The sequence below is a fragment of the Littorina saxatilis genome, linkage group LG12 (assembly GCF_037325665.1).
Source record: "Littorina saxatilis isolate snail1 linkage group LG12, US_GU_Lsax_2.0, whole genome shotgun sequence".
NCBI lineage: Eukaryota > Metazoa > Mollusca > Gastropoda > Littorinimorpha > Littorinidae > Littorina > Littorina saxatilis.
In genome coordinates this window covers 51,563,962-51,580,242 of record NC_090256.1, presented here as the reverse complement: position 1 = coordinate 51,580,242, position 16,281 = coordinate 51,563,962, and the positions used below count along the sequence as shown (strand labels likewise).

General features: G+C 40.1%; 1 non-coding gene across 1 annotated transcript; it reads left to right on the top strand.

Annotated features, from left to right (window-relative positions):
• The first annotated feature begins 11,709 nt into the window (after positions 1 to 11,709).
• On the top strand, positions 11,710 to 11,804 carry Trnai-gau (transfer RNA isoleucine (anticodon GAU)). Its single transcript has one exon. It is a non-coding gene; the product is annotated as a tRNA-Ile (tRNA).
• The last annotated feature ends 4,477 nt before the right edge of the window (positions 11,805 to 16,281 follow it).

The window sequence follows — 16,281 nt, the reverse complement described above, 5'->3', positions numbered from 1 at the left end:
GGGGGAGGCGTGCAAGTCGAGCGTATGGTTAGAGAGGGGAGGGGGGGGGGGGGTTGTAGAGCTGCACCACGTTAAAAAGTGCACTCGCGCTCTTATCTGTCTTTACCAGCAAGGTTTGTATTACCGTGGATTTTGTGATGGCACGTGTAATATGAGAACTTGGAAATCGCGCTTTCCAGTAAGTAAATAGGCACACATACCCGTGTATCCGTTTTGACAAGATTTTATTTTATGTTATGACAGGCTAATCTTTGCGAAAACAGGTCTCCGTGTCACTTACTGCCGGAAGAGGGTCGGCACCTACCTCCTATAAGTGACTATAAGCACTGGAAGATTAAAAGAAAACACATCAAAATACGCAATAAATAAGACAACACAGCGCGTGCGTATGTGTGTGTGTGTGTGTGTTAGTGTGTGTAAGTGTACGTGTGTGTGTGTGTGTGTGTGTGCGCGCACTCACACAACTAATGATAAAAAACAACTTGTAAAATACCGTGCCCTTAAAGTCACAAACTCAAATACTGGTGGTACTTTTTACCCACATTTTCACAGATGTTTTTAGTGTAGTGCTATAGGTTATACACATTCTAGTATATCATTCATTTAGCTTCACGGGTGCTATTGAATGTCTTATTGTTAATCGCCTTTTCCCCCTTGTAACATGGCCATTTTTCAACGGAAAGCCGATCACCCGATGTTCATGTGACACTTGCGCAATGACTTTGGTTAAAGGCACATTCAGCTTCACGTAAACCATTAGTTTCTGGTCACAGACACTCTCAGGCTTTTACACACAGTACAAACACCCTTTCGTTTAAACACTCACCGCTTGAGAACATCCTAGGTGCCCTCCGTAAAGAACGAACATTTTTCGAAGAATTTATTTCGTGCAGTCAGAACGGATTTACAATGAGACTAATCGGACGCCTCGTTTTGGCGCTAGAACTAATTTTTTAAATCTAAATAATAAATTGACAGCTTGTTACAAAAACATTCTTAAATCATAAAAGAATTCTTTTTGCATCAAGACAAGATCAGTACAACTCGAAGTTTTGAAAGTTTCAAAAAATGAAGCCCTGAAGCAGCTCACGCAAGGTCGTGTTTCCCAAGCAGACGAATTTTTTGCATAGCGCTTGCTTCTTTGAAACCAACCGCCGCCGATAAGTTCGTGTGACTCGCAGTCGTTTGTTGCATTTTAGATTCAGAGGTACACAATAACGTGTTATTGCAGATACAATGAGTCGCATTGAAATCACAAACTGACGAATAAATTGTGAAAAAAAGGAAAGTGGATCACACGGGTTCACGATGGCTAAGGGGTACCGGTAAAATAAACCACGAAATCTGGTGTGTGGTTTACGCAAGCTAATTAGCCATTCAAACGAACTGTGTAATTTAATCCTGTTAAATGCTATTGCAAGTGTGTTCCATAACGTTAGAACTCATTTTTTCGTGAGAAGATTTAAATCGTTCTGTAAACCATTTGAGGCAGACTGGGCCTTTAAGCGCAAATAGCAAAGGTTGTTTGTGTGTTCAACCCAAAGTGAGAGCTCTTCTCGGGTTTCCGTTATGTATTGGATTGAACGGTTTGTGGTCTGCTGCAAGGGAATTGAAAGCACGGAAGAATAAGCGGATTAAAACAAAGACCCCCCAAAAAGAGAAACGGAGAGAGAGAGAGAGAGAGAGAGAGAGAGAGAGAGAGAGAGAGACAGACAGACAGAGAGAGAGAGAGACAGAGACAGAGAGACAGAGAGAGAGACAGAGACAGAGACACAGAGACAGAGACAGAGAGAGACAGACAGACAGACAGAGGTAGAGAAAGGGTTTGGCTCATAAATCACACGCAAAACACCTAACACTTAACAACCCACAAACAGCATGTTTGTCATTAAATTGGGATATTTTGCAACACCATTTTCAAAAAAACATTGTTTTGTTTTTCCACTCAGTGTTTTCAGTTTTAAAGCAAAGGATGCAGCTAAGATATGTTTTCTTCTCTTTTTCAGCGGAATGGCCATAAAGGTTCCCAGGGACATTTCGTAAGTTTTAGGTGGTCCGTGGTGTCTTCGACATCCTGCCATGAAGGAGTTGGCAACGAAGGGCTTGCAAACAATTATTAAATTAATAAGCACAGTTACGGAACGTTTTCAAGTTTGACATCGGTGGCGTGTCTAAATTACATCACAACGAATGCCTTAAAGATTAAATTACCCAGAAAACGTCTCCAAAATGGCTACTTCAATGCTGTTTCTTTCACTCTCGATCGAAGAGCTTTGGCGTTAAATCAGTATTGTCTCAGAGTGTTTAACGTTACAACACACACACACACACACACACACACACACACACACACACACATACACACTCACACACACACGCGCGCGCGCGCGTTATTGGATTCGTTCAAGCGTGTGTGTTTGTCTTTGCGTGTGATTGTGGAAGAGGGGGATGCAATTTTCCCGATGTAATCGGTATTTCGATAGCTCTGTTCTTATCCAAAAACAAAGAGACTGCCAACGTTCCAAAATTCAGAATCAAAAAACAAGAAAGGTAGGTTGTTGGAACGTTTGTTATTGACAAAACAATACATTCACAGATATTTAGACCCAACGATCTTTTAAGTGAACAGACAAACAAATATTCACACAAAACTTATCTTGGTAGAATCAGTTTACGTCCACTCGTCAGGAAGCCGAGCGAATGAATGTATCTGTGAACGTATTGTTTTGTCAATAACAAACGTTCCAACAACCAACTTTTCTTGTTTTTAAATTTAGTCAAGTTTTGACTAAATGTTTTAACATAGACGGGGAATCGAGACGAGGGTCGTGGTCAGGATCAGGATCAGGATCGATACATTGCAGGAACCTTTTTAGGTTATCATCGCAACGGAAACGAGAGAGCGCAACCCCAAATATTAAAAATTGTAATAATAGGAATTATTTGATCCTAGCCTATCCTCTTTTTCTTGGGAAGTCAGTTTGTGGGGCTAGGGGGGCGGTTGAAGAACAGGCAGCATCCGAGTGACACCCTCAGCCTTCCCCCACACGCAGATCCCCCAACCCCGGCCCTTAAATCCTATCCCTAACCAAATTTAAAAGCAGGTTAAAAACATTTTTGGCGCTAGTGCGGAGTGGCCGTCATGGCACCTCTGCAAATCGCTGTTAAAAATGCAGCGGCAGAGCCTGCCCGGACAACCTTCTCTTCCAAACTATTCCACTCTGCTACGGTGGTGTATGTGTGTGTGTGTGTGTGTGTGTGTGTGTGTGTGTGTGTGTGTGTGTGTGTGTGTGTGTGTGTGCGTGTGTATACAGCGATTCAGAGAAAACTACCGGACCGATTTTCATGAAACTTCACATGAGAGTTCCTGAGTATAATATCCCCAGAAGTTCATGTTTGTGATAAATGTCTTTGATGACGTCATATCCGGCTTTTTGTGAAAATTGAGGCAGCACTGTCACGCTCTCATTTTTCAACCAAATTGGTTGAAATTTTGGTCAAGTAATCTTCGACGAAGCCCGGGCTTTGGTATTGCATTTCAGTTTGGAGGCTTAACAATTAATTAATGAGTTTGCTCATTAAAGTTGTCATTACAATCGATTTCAAAAATATATAGATATGTCATGTTTACTCTAAAAATGTGCTCAGAATTACAGAAAATAGGTGTAAGTAGGCCTAAGTACTACGTTTGCACGCTACGCGGAGACGAGCGTGACTCGTGTGTGGTTAGTCGAGACTACTTAAAATATAGTCGCGGCGACGACTGCTTGTTGGTGTTAATCTGTTACTTTGATGCCGACAGCTTGACTAAATGTTGTTATATCGCTTCACGCGACTTGTTTGATTCTGTTCTTATCTCTTTTGTTTTGCTTTGTTTACGCTTTTCATCAGGGAAGGCCAAAACAAGTAACAAGTTCCCTGTATTGTCTGCACCTCTTTTAAGGGGTTACTTGTGTGTTCAAATCGCTCGACAGATACATTACACATTTTGTGCACAGGTTCCTCTAAGCAATATGGGCACATCTGTGCAAAGAAAAAAGGTGGTTGCCTTATTAACCTTTTTAAAAACAAAATTTTACTCGGGGTTGTCAAGTACGATTTTGCAAAAAACACTGCGATTCTTAACGTGATCCTAACTGACAAAAAGACATATTTAGCTCTACAAATGATAAATGAAACATTACTTTGTGTAGATAAATGAATGAAGAGTATCACTTTATCATAATACGGCACTTATCAACCTGCATTTTCAGAAAATGATCGAGGTTTCTCGAGGGCGTAGGTCTACACATAAAACTATCACGCATTTAGTAGTAAAAACGTTATTAAAAAAAAATTCGCTCGACAGATCATAACTAAATTTGAACACAGCTAAGTTCACTGTATACAGATACAATACCTGCAAACAAAATAAGTTGTTGCCTTATTGTCTACTTCACAATTATTCCTGCACCAACCCCACCCCCATATCTTGATTGACAAAAATGATTAAAACAATAATTTGGGAACCCTGTATGTCAGTTGGTAGAGCACTGGACTTGTTATCCATGAATTTGAATCAGGGGGAAGGGTTGGGGGTCGGAACATTTGTGTGCAAAGTTTCATAAAGATCTGTCCAGTAGATTTCTCTGAATCGCACATCGCACACCACACACACACACACACACACACACACACACACACACACACACACACACACATATTTATATTATATACCGAACAACAAAAGAAACGCGAATTTTCTCCAGAAAAACCTTTAATCACAATTTGAAAATTTCATTTCTCATAAACGTTACATCGGAACGAATCAAAATCATAGTGGAATGTTCTTCAAACAATGTTCTTGGATACGGCATAGTCTTTCGATGCCACGGGCAAAGGAAGCCTCGACAGATGGTCAGTATGGTGTGTGACCCCCATGGACGTTGATGACGGCCTGGCAGTGGCGCCTCATGGAGTGGATGAGTCGGTTGATGGCGTCTCTCGGAATGTTGCCCCAGGCATTGATAAGGGCTTGACGCAGTTCTACTGCAGTTCTTGGTCCTGGGCGAATCTGGTTGAGCTCTCTTTGAAGTTGGTCCCAGAAATGTTCAATGGGATTCAGATCTGGGCTGAGGGCAGGCCAAGCCCTGATGTCGATGTTACGGTGCTGCAGGAAGGCCTGGGTGACCCTGGCTGTGTGCGGGCGAGCGTTATCTTGCTGCAGCACACAGTTTCTGCTCGCCTGGAAAAAGGGCACAACATGAGGCTGTAGGATCTGGTCAATATAACGCTGTGCTGTGATGCCGTTTCCCCGACCAGGACCAAGATTGTTGAAAAACACAGGTCCCAGGGATTGGTTGACGCCGATTCCACCCCAGACCATGACATTTGGTCCACCCTGGGCATTGTGTTCCATGACGCAGTCATCAGCATAGCGTTCACCTCTTCTTGGCCACACTCTGACACGCCCATCAACATGACTAATGCAGAAACGGCTCTCATCGGTGAACAGAATGTTTCGCCATTGTCTCCAGTTCCAGGTGATGTGATCATGGGCCCACTGCTGGCGCGCCATGCGATGTCTTTGAGTGAGGACTGGTCCTCTAGCTTTGGAGGTGTCGCTCAGCAAGTCTTCGGCGTACTGTCTGGCCACAGATGGGTCTCTGGTGGTTCCCGACAGTAATCCTGGCTGTTTCATTGGCTGTATGGAATCAGTTTCTCAAATGCTGACGCAGGATCTGGCGATCTTGTCTCACTGTGGTAACGCGAGGTCTTCCACTTTGTTGTGTATCAGCAGTGCTTCCAGTGTTGACAAAACGTTGCTGAAGGCGATATACTGTTGACAGATGCACATTGAAAGCAGCTGCTACCGCTTCTGGGTCATCACCAGCCGATAGTCGACCAAATGCCCTCTCGCGTTGGTCTGGTGTCAATCTTGGCATCTTGGCTCTGTCAAAAGAGAGACTGGCAGTTAGCGTGCCATGGTCTCTTTTTATTGCTAATGCATCACAGGGGCGGATCAGTTGCTTTGTAAGGGGGGGGGAGGCACTTTGAATCGAAAGTGAATGTGATGGGCGCGAAGCGCCCGAATTTGCTAGGGGGGTCCGGGGGCATGCCCCCCCGGAAAAAAACATTTGCCCAAAGAAGCAAAATGGTGCCATCTGGTGCCATTTGAACTTAGAAATGGTCATAAAATCAGCATAGAAAAATCTTTTTTTTTCTTCTTTTTTTTCTTTTTCTTTTTTTTTCGGGGGGGGGGGCACGTGCCCCCTGTGCCCCCCCCCCCTCGTCCGCCCCTGCATCAGTGGACACATCTCACACATGAGGTTTCTCCTACTCCGCTTGCACGTGCTGTAAGCGCGCATCATGTGTATCTCGTGGAAATTGCTTGTCCCGTGCGTTGAGACAGCCACAATGGGAAAATATTCATACAACAGCTTTGTTACACATGACTGCACAACATAGCATCTATATCCCGAAAATTCTCACTCTCAGATTAACTGCAAATTTTTTATTCAAAATATCGAAAATAATTCGCGTTTCTTTTGTTGCTCGGTATATATTTATATGTTACAGTTAATCTGTGAAACCAGGGAATACGTGTATTAACTAGGTAATACATGAATTAACTGACGGAAAAAACCAGTTAATTCATGTATTACCTAAAATAGTTTCGTTAATACACGTATTCCTGGTTTCACAGATTAACTGTAACATATATACACACCAGGGTGGATCAGTTAGTTTGTAAGGGGGTTGTTCTTAGAATTCAAGAGTGTAAATCGAGGTCACTAAGCGCCCGAGACCGATCAAGGGGCTTACGCCCCCCCCCCCCCCCAACCCCCACCCCTCCTCACCCCCAGAAAAAAAAATTGCTCGTGGGATCCATTACACATTTTGAGCACATGTTTCTCTGAGCTATATGTCCAAACATGCAGCCAGAGAAAACGTTGTTTCCTTATTCACTTTCTTATAAGAATTTTTTTTCGGGGGTCGGTACCGGGTGGGCAAATATGACCTTACAGAAAACACTGTGATTCGTAACGTTATCCTAACTGATATTTTTATCTTTAGAAACGATAAGTAAAACATTCCTTTGTGTAGATAAAAGAATGGAGAGTATCACTTTATCATAATACACTACTTCAATCACTGTGCATGCCGAAAATCATCGAGGATTGTCGAGGGCGTACACCTACAATTATCACTCATTTAGTGGTAAAAACGTTATAACACAAACTTTGCTCGACAGATCATAACCAAATTTGAACACAGCTTAGTTCACTATATACCGTTACTATAACTAAGAAAACCATTGAGTGTTTCCTTATTGCTTACACCACAATTATCCCCGCACCACCCCCACCCCCATATCTTGACTGACAAAAATGATGAAAAAATTAATTTAGGAGTCAAGTAGGTCAGTTGGTAGGGAGAAGTGTGCAAAGTTTAATAAAAATCTGTATAGTAGTTTTCTCTGAATCGCAATACAAACACATACACCCAACCACTTAGTGCCCTTAGTGCACCTCGATACCCCCTACCAAGCCCCCCCCCCTCCCCCAATCCACCACGCACACACACCCTCCCCGTCCACCACTGATCACAAGCGCACAAACACACACACACACTCACACACACACACACACACACACACACACACACACACACACACACACACACACACACACACCAGGGTGGATCATGTCACGCTTCTCCATAGACTTCAGACTCTGTACGGCATCTCCGGTCCACCGCTAGCATGGCTTGAGTCTTATCTCATTGGCAGGACTCAGGCTGTGCATGTCGAAGGCCAGATGTCTGCTCCAGCCCCACTTTCTTTCGGCGTTCCTCAAGGTTCAGTACTCGGTCCCATCGTTTTCATCATGTACACTAAGCCCCTCTCCACACTGATTCAAAACCATTCTGTTTTAAATCAGTCTTTTGCTGATGACACCCAGCTGTATAAACCCAGTCCCCCTGCAGAGACACATTCCGCCATCCAGACCATTCAGACATGCATCACTGATGTTAAATCTTGGATGGTCGATAACAAACTTAAGCTGAATGATGATAAGACTGAAGTCTTACTGTGCAAAAAGAAGAACACTACATTTCCCTCTCCCCAACCTGTTTCTGTTCAAATAGGCAACACCGACATTCTTTTCTCACCATCAGCTAGAAACCTTGGATTCACCCTTTCATCTGACATGACCCTTAACAAACATATATCTTTAGTCTGTAGAGCAGCTTATTTTGAGCTTCGTAAGATCAGCACCATTCGCCACACACTCTCCTCTCAAACAACTAACACTCTTGTCTGTGCCTTTGTTCTTTCTAAACTTGACTACTGCAACTCTCTTCTCTCTGGCTGTCCTCTGTACCTCCTGCATAAACTCCAACAAGTCGCGTAAGGCGAAATTACAACATTTAGTCAAGCTGTCGAACTCACAGAATGAAACTGAACGCACTGCACAACCGTATACTTATGGAAAGCCGTTTGGCTCATAACCATTACGCGTGTAATAAAACATAAATACACGCGTAATAAATGACTAATACACGTGTATTTATTTCTTATTGCACGTGTAATTTATCTTTTTTCTCATGCTATGGAATAGCATAATGATTAAATACACGTGTAATAAATATTTCATACTCGTGTAAGAAATGATTAAATACACGCGTAATTAACATTTCATGCGCGTGTAAGAAATATTTAAATACACGTGTAATTATTTATTACACGTGTATTTAAATATTTTTTACACGCGCATGAAATGATTATTACGCGTGTATTAACTATTTCTTACACGCGCATGAAATATTTCTTACGCGTGTATTAAATATTTCTTACACGCGCATGAAATATTTATTACGCGTGTATTTAATCATTTCGTACACGTGTATGACATTTTTATTCCACGTGTATTTAATCATTTCGTACACGTGTAAGACATGATTAAATACACGTGTAATACATTTTTCATACACGCGTAAGAAATTAATAAATACGCGTGTAATAAATATTTCATACAAGCGTTAAAAATGCAGGAGTCACGTGGTTAAGCGACTTAAAAACTCGGACTGGGAATCCACATGAAAAACACTCTATGCGTCTTCATCGCCTCGCTTTGCACGCTTACAGCTCAAGATGGCGGAAGCGGCAAACGTCAATGTCACCTTAGAAGGTTTGCGAGAACAATTTAACGCCTTTGCCCAGGCTCGCACAGCATTGGAAAGGTAAGTTACTTGTTTTATCAGATGAAGTCGGTTGTTGTGCGCGCGAACCGGAAGTAGAATAGACGAGAGTTGTTGCTTTGCATGTCGTATATTTTCCGATTCAAGTTTTAAGTTTATTACGGGTGTATATAATGATTAAATACACGTGTATTTAAATAATTGCCTACACGTGCATTTAATCATTTCTTACACGCGTATAAACTATTTCCTGCACGTGTATTTAATCATTTCTTACACGCGCATGAAATATTTATTACACGCGTATTTAATCATTTCTTACACGCGCATGAAATATTTATTACACGCGTATTTAATCATTTCTTACACGTGTATGAATTATTTATTACACGCGTAAAAATGATTATTACACGTGCATTAATCATTTATTACACGTGTATCAATTATTTATTACACGTGTATTTATGTTTTATTACGCGTGTAATGGTTATGAGCCAAACGGCTTTCCATATATACTCGTAGCATCGTCAGTCCACCGCTCGTGGCAAAGGCAGTGAAATTGACAAGAAGAGCGGGGTAGTAGTTGCGCTGTGCTGCATAGCACGCTGTTCTGTATCTCTCTTCGTTTTAACTTTCTGAGCGTGTTTTTAATCCAAACATATCATATCTATATATTTTTGGAATCAGGAACCGACAAGGAATAAGATGAAATTGTTTTTAAATCGATTTCGGAAATTTAATTTTGATCATAATTTTTATATTTTTAATTTTCAGAGCTTGTTTTTATTCCAAATATAACATATGTATATGTTTTTGGAATCAGAAAATGACGAAGAATAAGATGAAATTGTTTTTGAATCGTTTAATCAGACCTGGGAACCCATACAATTTCGCCGTATTTTGTACGCATGATTGTCGAGAATACGCTCAGTACGGTCAGTGGGAAAAAAATACCACGAGAAAAATTCCTAGACTACTTTTCTTCACAAGCCCATCCTGAAGCCGATCCAGTATTTTGGCACATGATTACATCACTATATTAGCCGCTTTCAAAAAAAATATAATCGGATCGTGTCAATCAATGAAAGCAACCAGACAAACGAAAGTACGGTATTTGGCGAAATCGGCTCTGAGAATAAACAAGTGAAACAAAGAAGAAAAGTGAAAAAGTTTGAAGAAAAATATCACACACACACACACACAATTTCTAACCAACACACACATGTAGTCCCGCCCGGAATAAGCTTTTTTGGATGATTTACGACTTTTGCGCACATTTCGATCAGACGAAAACACAACATGGCGGCTCTCGCTCCTCCAACTATAGTGGTGTTTGTCGTGTTGCTTGTATCCAGGAGATAGATGTGTGTGTGTGTGTGTGTGTGTGTGTGTGTGTGTGTGTGTGTGTGTGTGTGTGTGTGTGTGTGTGTGTGTGTGTGTGTGTGCCGAGACGGAGAGAGAGAAAGAGAGAGAGATAGAGAGAGAGAGTCTTTGTGCGTTTATTAAACTAGGCAATTATTTCAGTGTACAAAGGAAGTCTAAAAAAGAAAAGTTCAAAATTGTAAAATTTAAAAACTGACGACCATTCATGTTCAAAGAAAGCTCATGGGTTTCCTATTGTGCGTCATTCGATTTTATTAGATAAAGAGAGTATTATATGACAGCATTTGAAGTGTCATTCTGTAGAATAAATCACGCTGATATTGTTGATTTACATTTTTACTTTGTTTTGTCAATATTTAGCTTGATATACAAAAAGGGTCCCTGCCTGAACGTTATAACATTTAACAGGTCACTTAGAATCCGTCCTGATTGGTCAAAAAGCCATATGGGGCACTGAATTGGTAATAATATAAGATGTTTGGTGGCTTGTTGACAGACCAGCTTTTTTGTTGGTCCAAGGGGACCATGTCGTCTTTTGTTTCATCTTTATCGACCAAGGCCGAAGGCCGCGATTGATAAATATGAGACAAAAGGCGATATGCTCCCCGAGGACCAACAACAAAATGCTGGTCTGACAACAAGCCACCAAACATCGTTTTTGTCATCATTTTGGTTGTGCAACAAAATGCACAATAACCCACAGGGAGACGATTTTTTAGAATCCAACTCCGGGCCACAAAGCATCGTCACAGTAGCACGAGATAACACGTCAAACTTGTATGTGACGTCAAACGTAGCTTGTTCCCAGACCCAGAGGTCTGGGTTATGCGGAGACATTTGCCTGTGTGAACGGTGACATTCCGGAACTAATTTTCGGCAAACTTAGTTGTTTGCAGCAATGTATTTCAATTTTTTTTCATTCTTTCTTGAAACTGTTACAGCATGATGAAAAATCACACTATAATAGGTTATAATAATAAAAATAAAAACTATCTCAGATCTCACACACTAAAAATATGATAAAAAAACAGTTCTAGAGCGACATCAATCGCAAACCAGTGGTGCACTTGAAAGCATTGAAGGTGTAAGGGAAGTAACTCGCTTCAACGCCATGCGATAGGGCACACAACGGTTCTTTCCCTTGGCCCATTAGCTCAGTTGGTTAGAGCATACATATCTCTGGTTAGAGCGCCGCGCTGATAACGCGGAGATCGTGGGTTCGACCCCCATGTGGGCCACGCAATATTTTTGATCGCAACGCAGTTTTTTGTGTGTTTCCGAGATAAGTTTTAGGTGTTCTTACTACATGTACAAACTATATTTTACTGTTTCTCAAACCCACTGTCTTTAACATTTGTTTACAGTTTCACTTGCCAATAACTTGCTGCTGATGATATCTGAATCATGTTGCTGATGATATCTGAATCATGTTCAATTAACATTAACAATGTATAATTATGCCAATTATGTTTTTCACTAATGCACCAAAACTCCATTTTCTAGACTTCTTTTTACAATCCAAGCAGTTGCTATTTTCCTAACTCAAACATTTCTCGATCAATCCAAACTATTTTTAAGCTGTGTAACATAACATATTTTCTTTCCCATTTTTTATTTTTCTATCTCGTCATTTGTTGTTGACAAATAAATATAATTATTTCATAACTCAAACATTTCTTGGTCAATCCAAACTATTTTTAAGCTGTGAGTGTGACATAAAACAATGTACATATCGTCGTCGCCATGGCAAAATTGCGCTAATGTCAAGTGAAATGTTGTTTACCTTTACTGTACCAATTGACACTAATGTCAAGTGAAATGTTGTTTACCTTTACTGTACCAATTGACACTAATGTCAAGTGAAATGTTGTTTACCTTTACTGTACCAATTGACACTAATGTCAAGTGAAATGTTGTTTACCTTTACTGTACCAATTGACACTAACGCAATTTTCCCATGTTGACGACAATATTTTATTTAAGATTGATTTCAGGATTTTGTTAACATAACACATTTTCTTTCCCATTTTTAATTTTTCTATCTCGTCATTTGTTGTTGACAAATAAATATAATTATTTTCATAACTCAAACATTTCTCGATCAAACCAAACTATTTTTAAGCTGTGGGTGTGACATAAAACAATCTACATATCGTCGTCGGCATGAAAAAAATTGCGCTAATGTCCAATGAAACGTTTAGTTTTACTGTACCAATTGACACTCGCGCAATTTTTCCATGTTGACGGCAATATCTTACTTAAAATTGATTTCAGAATTTTGTTAACATAAACATTTTCTTTCCCGTTTTGAATTTTCTATCTCCTGATTTGTTGTTGACAAATAAATGTAATTACAATACAACCATCATTGCACTTGCCAATATCTTGTTACTGGTGCTATTATCACAATGGTGTTCAATTAACGATGTTACATTTGTTTAACAATCAGTATTACATTTATTGTTTAAATGTACTTTCTTTCACATTTTGTAGTTTTCTATCCCATGATTCGTTGTTGACAAATACATGTCATTCCATTAACCCTATACATGTGTTGCATTGTTGTGCAAGATGACTGAGTGTGTGCATAATATATATATATATATATATACATGTAGTCCATTTCAGAACATATTTACCATAAACAAAACCCTCGCTTGCATAATATTGATCGGGAACAAAACAAGATTTTTTCCTTCAAATAACTTGCGTTATTTAACAATTTCACTATTTCACGCTAGCACTCGGACAAGTGTCACACACAAACACCCTGCCATGACTGTTTTTTGAAGAAACCACTTTGACCATACACCAGTTAACAGTTTCGGCACTTACATGGTACAAAGAAGGAAAACTCACGTGATACCCAAAGCGATTCTGGTTGGACGAGAAATTTCGACGAGCAACCGCTGCATCGTCTGCTCAACGTGATGGAAGCAATTGAACGGGACGGTGTGTTTTCCTCTACGTTATAACAAAAACCTCACGTTACATCCGAATTAGCGATGGCGTCAACATGCTGTGTTATTGGTTGCAGTAATGGGAGTGACCGACTTAAAAAATGGTGGTCGGAAGATTGCAAAATTCATTACGTGCCTCGACGGTCGATAGTGTGTGGTTGCGAACCACAAGTTCAGGTAGGCATTTGTTATCGCCTGTGTGTCGTGTTTTGACAAACTTTTAGTACGACCGATGTGAGCCGAATTTATTGGGGAAAGTTCAATGAATGCAAAAAGGTATGCCAAATAGTAGTGTGTCATGTTTCCTTTGCGTTGGGTTGTGGTGAATACACAGCGGTTATCTGTTTGCGAGTTGCCTGGAACACGGTTTTTTAATAACATCTCTCGATCTTCACATATTTTGTCATGTGAATAAGAACAGAACAAGTTCGTCAAACATATTTCTTATTTTATCTGCATTGAATGAATTTACAACGTCCTTCTTGTTAATTGTTTATTCATAAAGACTACTTGTACTGAAGACAATGTTTCCCCCTTTCAACGGGTGGAGTAGTGCGCCGGAGTAGTGTCCCTTGCGTAGAAACGTGGGCGAATAACACGATCTGCGCATGCGGTGAAATCAACCGGAAAAGGAACAAGTCGCGTAAGGCGAAAATACAATATTTAGTCAAGTAGCTGCCATTTTTCAGCAAGACCGTATACTCGTAGCATCGTCAGTCCACCGCTCATGGCAAAGGCAGTGAAATTGACAAGAAGAGCGGGGTAGTAGTTGCGCTAAGAAGGATAGCACGCTTTTCTGTACCTCTCTTTGTTTTAACTTTCTGAGCGTGTTTTTAATCCAAACATATCATATCTATATGTTTTTGGAATCAGGAACCGACAAGGAATACGATGAAAGTGTTTTTAAATTGATTTGGACATTTTAATTTTGATAATAATTTTTATATATTTAATTTTCAGAGCTTGTTTTTAATCCGACAATAACATATTTATATGTTTTTGGAATCAGCAAATGATGGAGAATAAGATGAACGTAAATTTGGATCGTTTTATAAATTTTTATTTTTTTTTTACAATTTTCAGATTTTTAATGACCAAAGTCATTAATTAATTTTTAAGCCAGCAAGCTGAAATGCAATACCGAACCCCGGGCTTTGTCGAAGATTACTTGACCAAAATTTGAACCAATTTGGTTGAAAAATGAGGGCGTGACAGTGCCGCCTCAACTTTCACGAAAAGCCGGATATGACGTCATCAAAGACATTTATCAAAAAAATGAAAAAAACGTTCGGGGATTTCATACCCAGGAACTCTCATGTCAAATTTCATAAAGATCGGTCCAGTAGTTTAGTCTGAATCGCTCTACACACACACACACACACACGCACACACGCACGCACGCACACACACACGCACATACACCACGACCCTCGTTTCGATTCCCCCTCGATGTTAAAATATTTAGTCAAAACTTGACTAAATATAACAAGTCGCGTAAGGCGAAAATACAATATTTAGTCAAGTAGCTGTCGAACTCACAGAACACGTGGAATTGACAAGAAGAGCGGGGTATTCGTTGCGCTGAGAAGGATAGCACGATTTTCTGTACCTCTCTTTGTTTTAACTTTCTGAGCGTGTTTTTAATCCAAACATATCATATCTATATATTTTTGGAATCAGGAACCGACAAGGAATAAGATGAAAGTGTTTTTAAATTGATTTCGAAAAAAAAAATTTGATAATAATTTTTATATATTTAATTTTCAGAGCTTGTTTTTAATCCGAATATAACATATTTATATGTTTTTGGAATCAGCAAATAATGGAGAATAAGATAAACGTAAATTTGGATCGTTTTATAAATTTTTATTTTTTTTTACAATTTTCAGATTTTTAATGACCAAAGTCATTAATTAATTTTTAAGCCACCAAGCTGAAATGCAATACCGAACCCCGGGCTTCGTTGAAGAGTACTTGACCAAAATTTCAACCAATTTGGTTGAAAAATGAGGGCGTGACAGTGCCGCCTCAACTTTCACGAAAAGCCGGATATGACGTCATCAAAGACATTTATCAAAAAAATGAAAAAAACGTTCGGGGATTTCATACCCAGGAACTCTCATGTCAAATTTCATAAAGATCGGTCCAGTAGTTTAGTCTGAATCGCTCTACACACACACACACACACACGCACGCACGCACGCACACACATACGCACATACACCACGACCCTCGTTTCGATTCCCCCTCGATGTTAAAATATTTAGTCAAAACTTGACTAAATATAAAAAGACGTAAACATGCCGAAAAACGATATGCGCATCACCCGGAAAAGGAAATAAGTCGAATCTGCTCGCGATAAAAGAAGTGCGCATGTGCGAGATCTAAAATGGCCGCGGAACTGTTAACTGGTGTATTCACCTAAAAATTACATGAAGGAACGTCTGGGAACCTGCTGATTTGAATCAGCAAATTTTCTTGTTGACGCTTTTCTTCCAGTCTGAAAATGTACAGAGCTGCGATCATACCTGTGAATTCAGTAAGTGTTGAGCATATTTCTTTTCTTTTAAGTGTTTATGACTTTTCGTTGTGGATATTGCGATTACAGAGATAAGTTGCAAATTGACCATGAGTCGCCGCGGTAATTATCAACATTGATTGGGTCTTTGAGAGTGAATGCTTACAATCGTTGTCCTCGGAAACACAAATCCAAAGCCGCGATGGTTCCACACATCAAACAATCAGCCTGATTGGC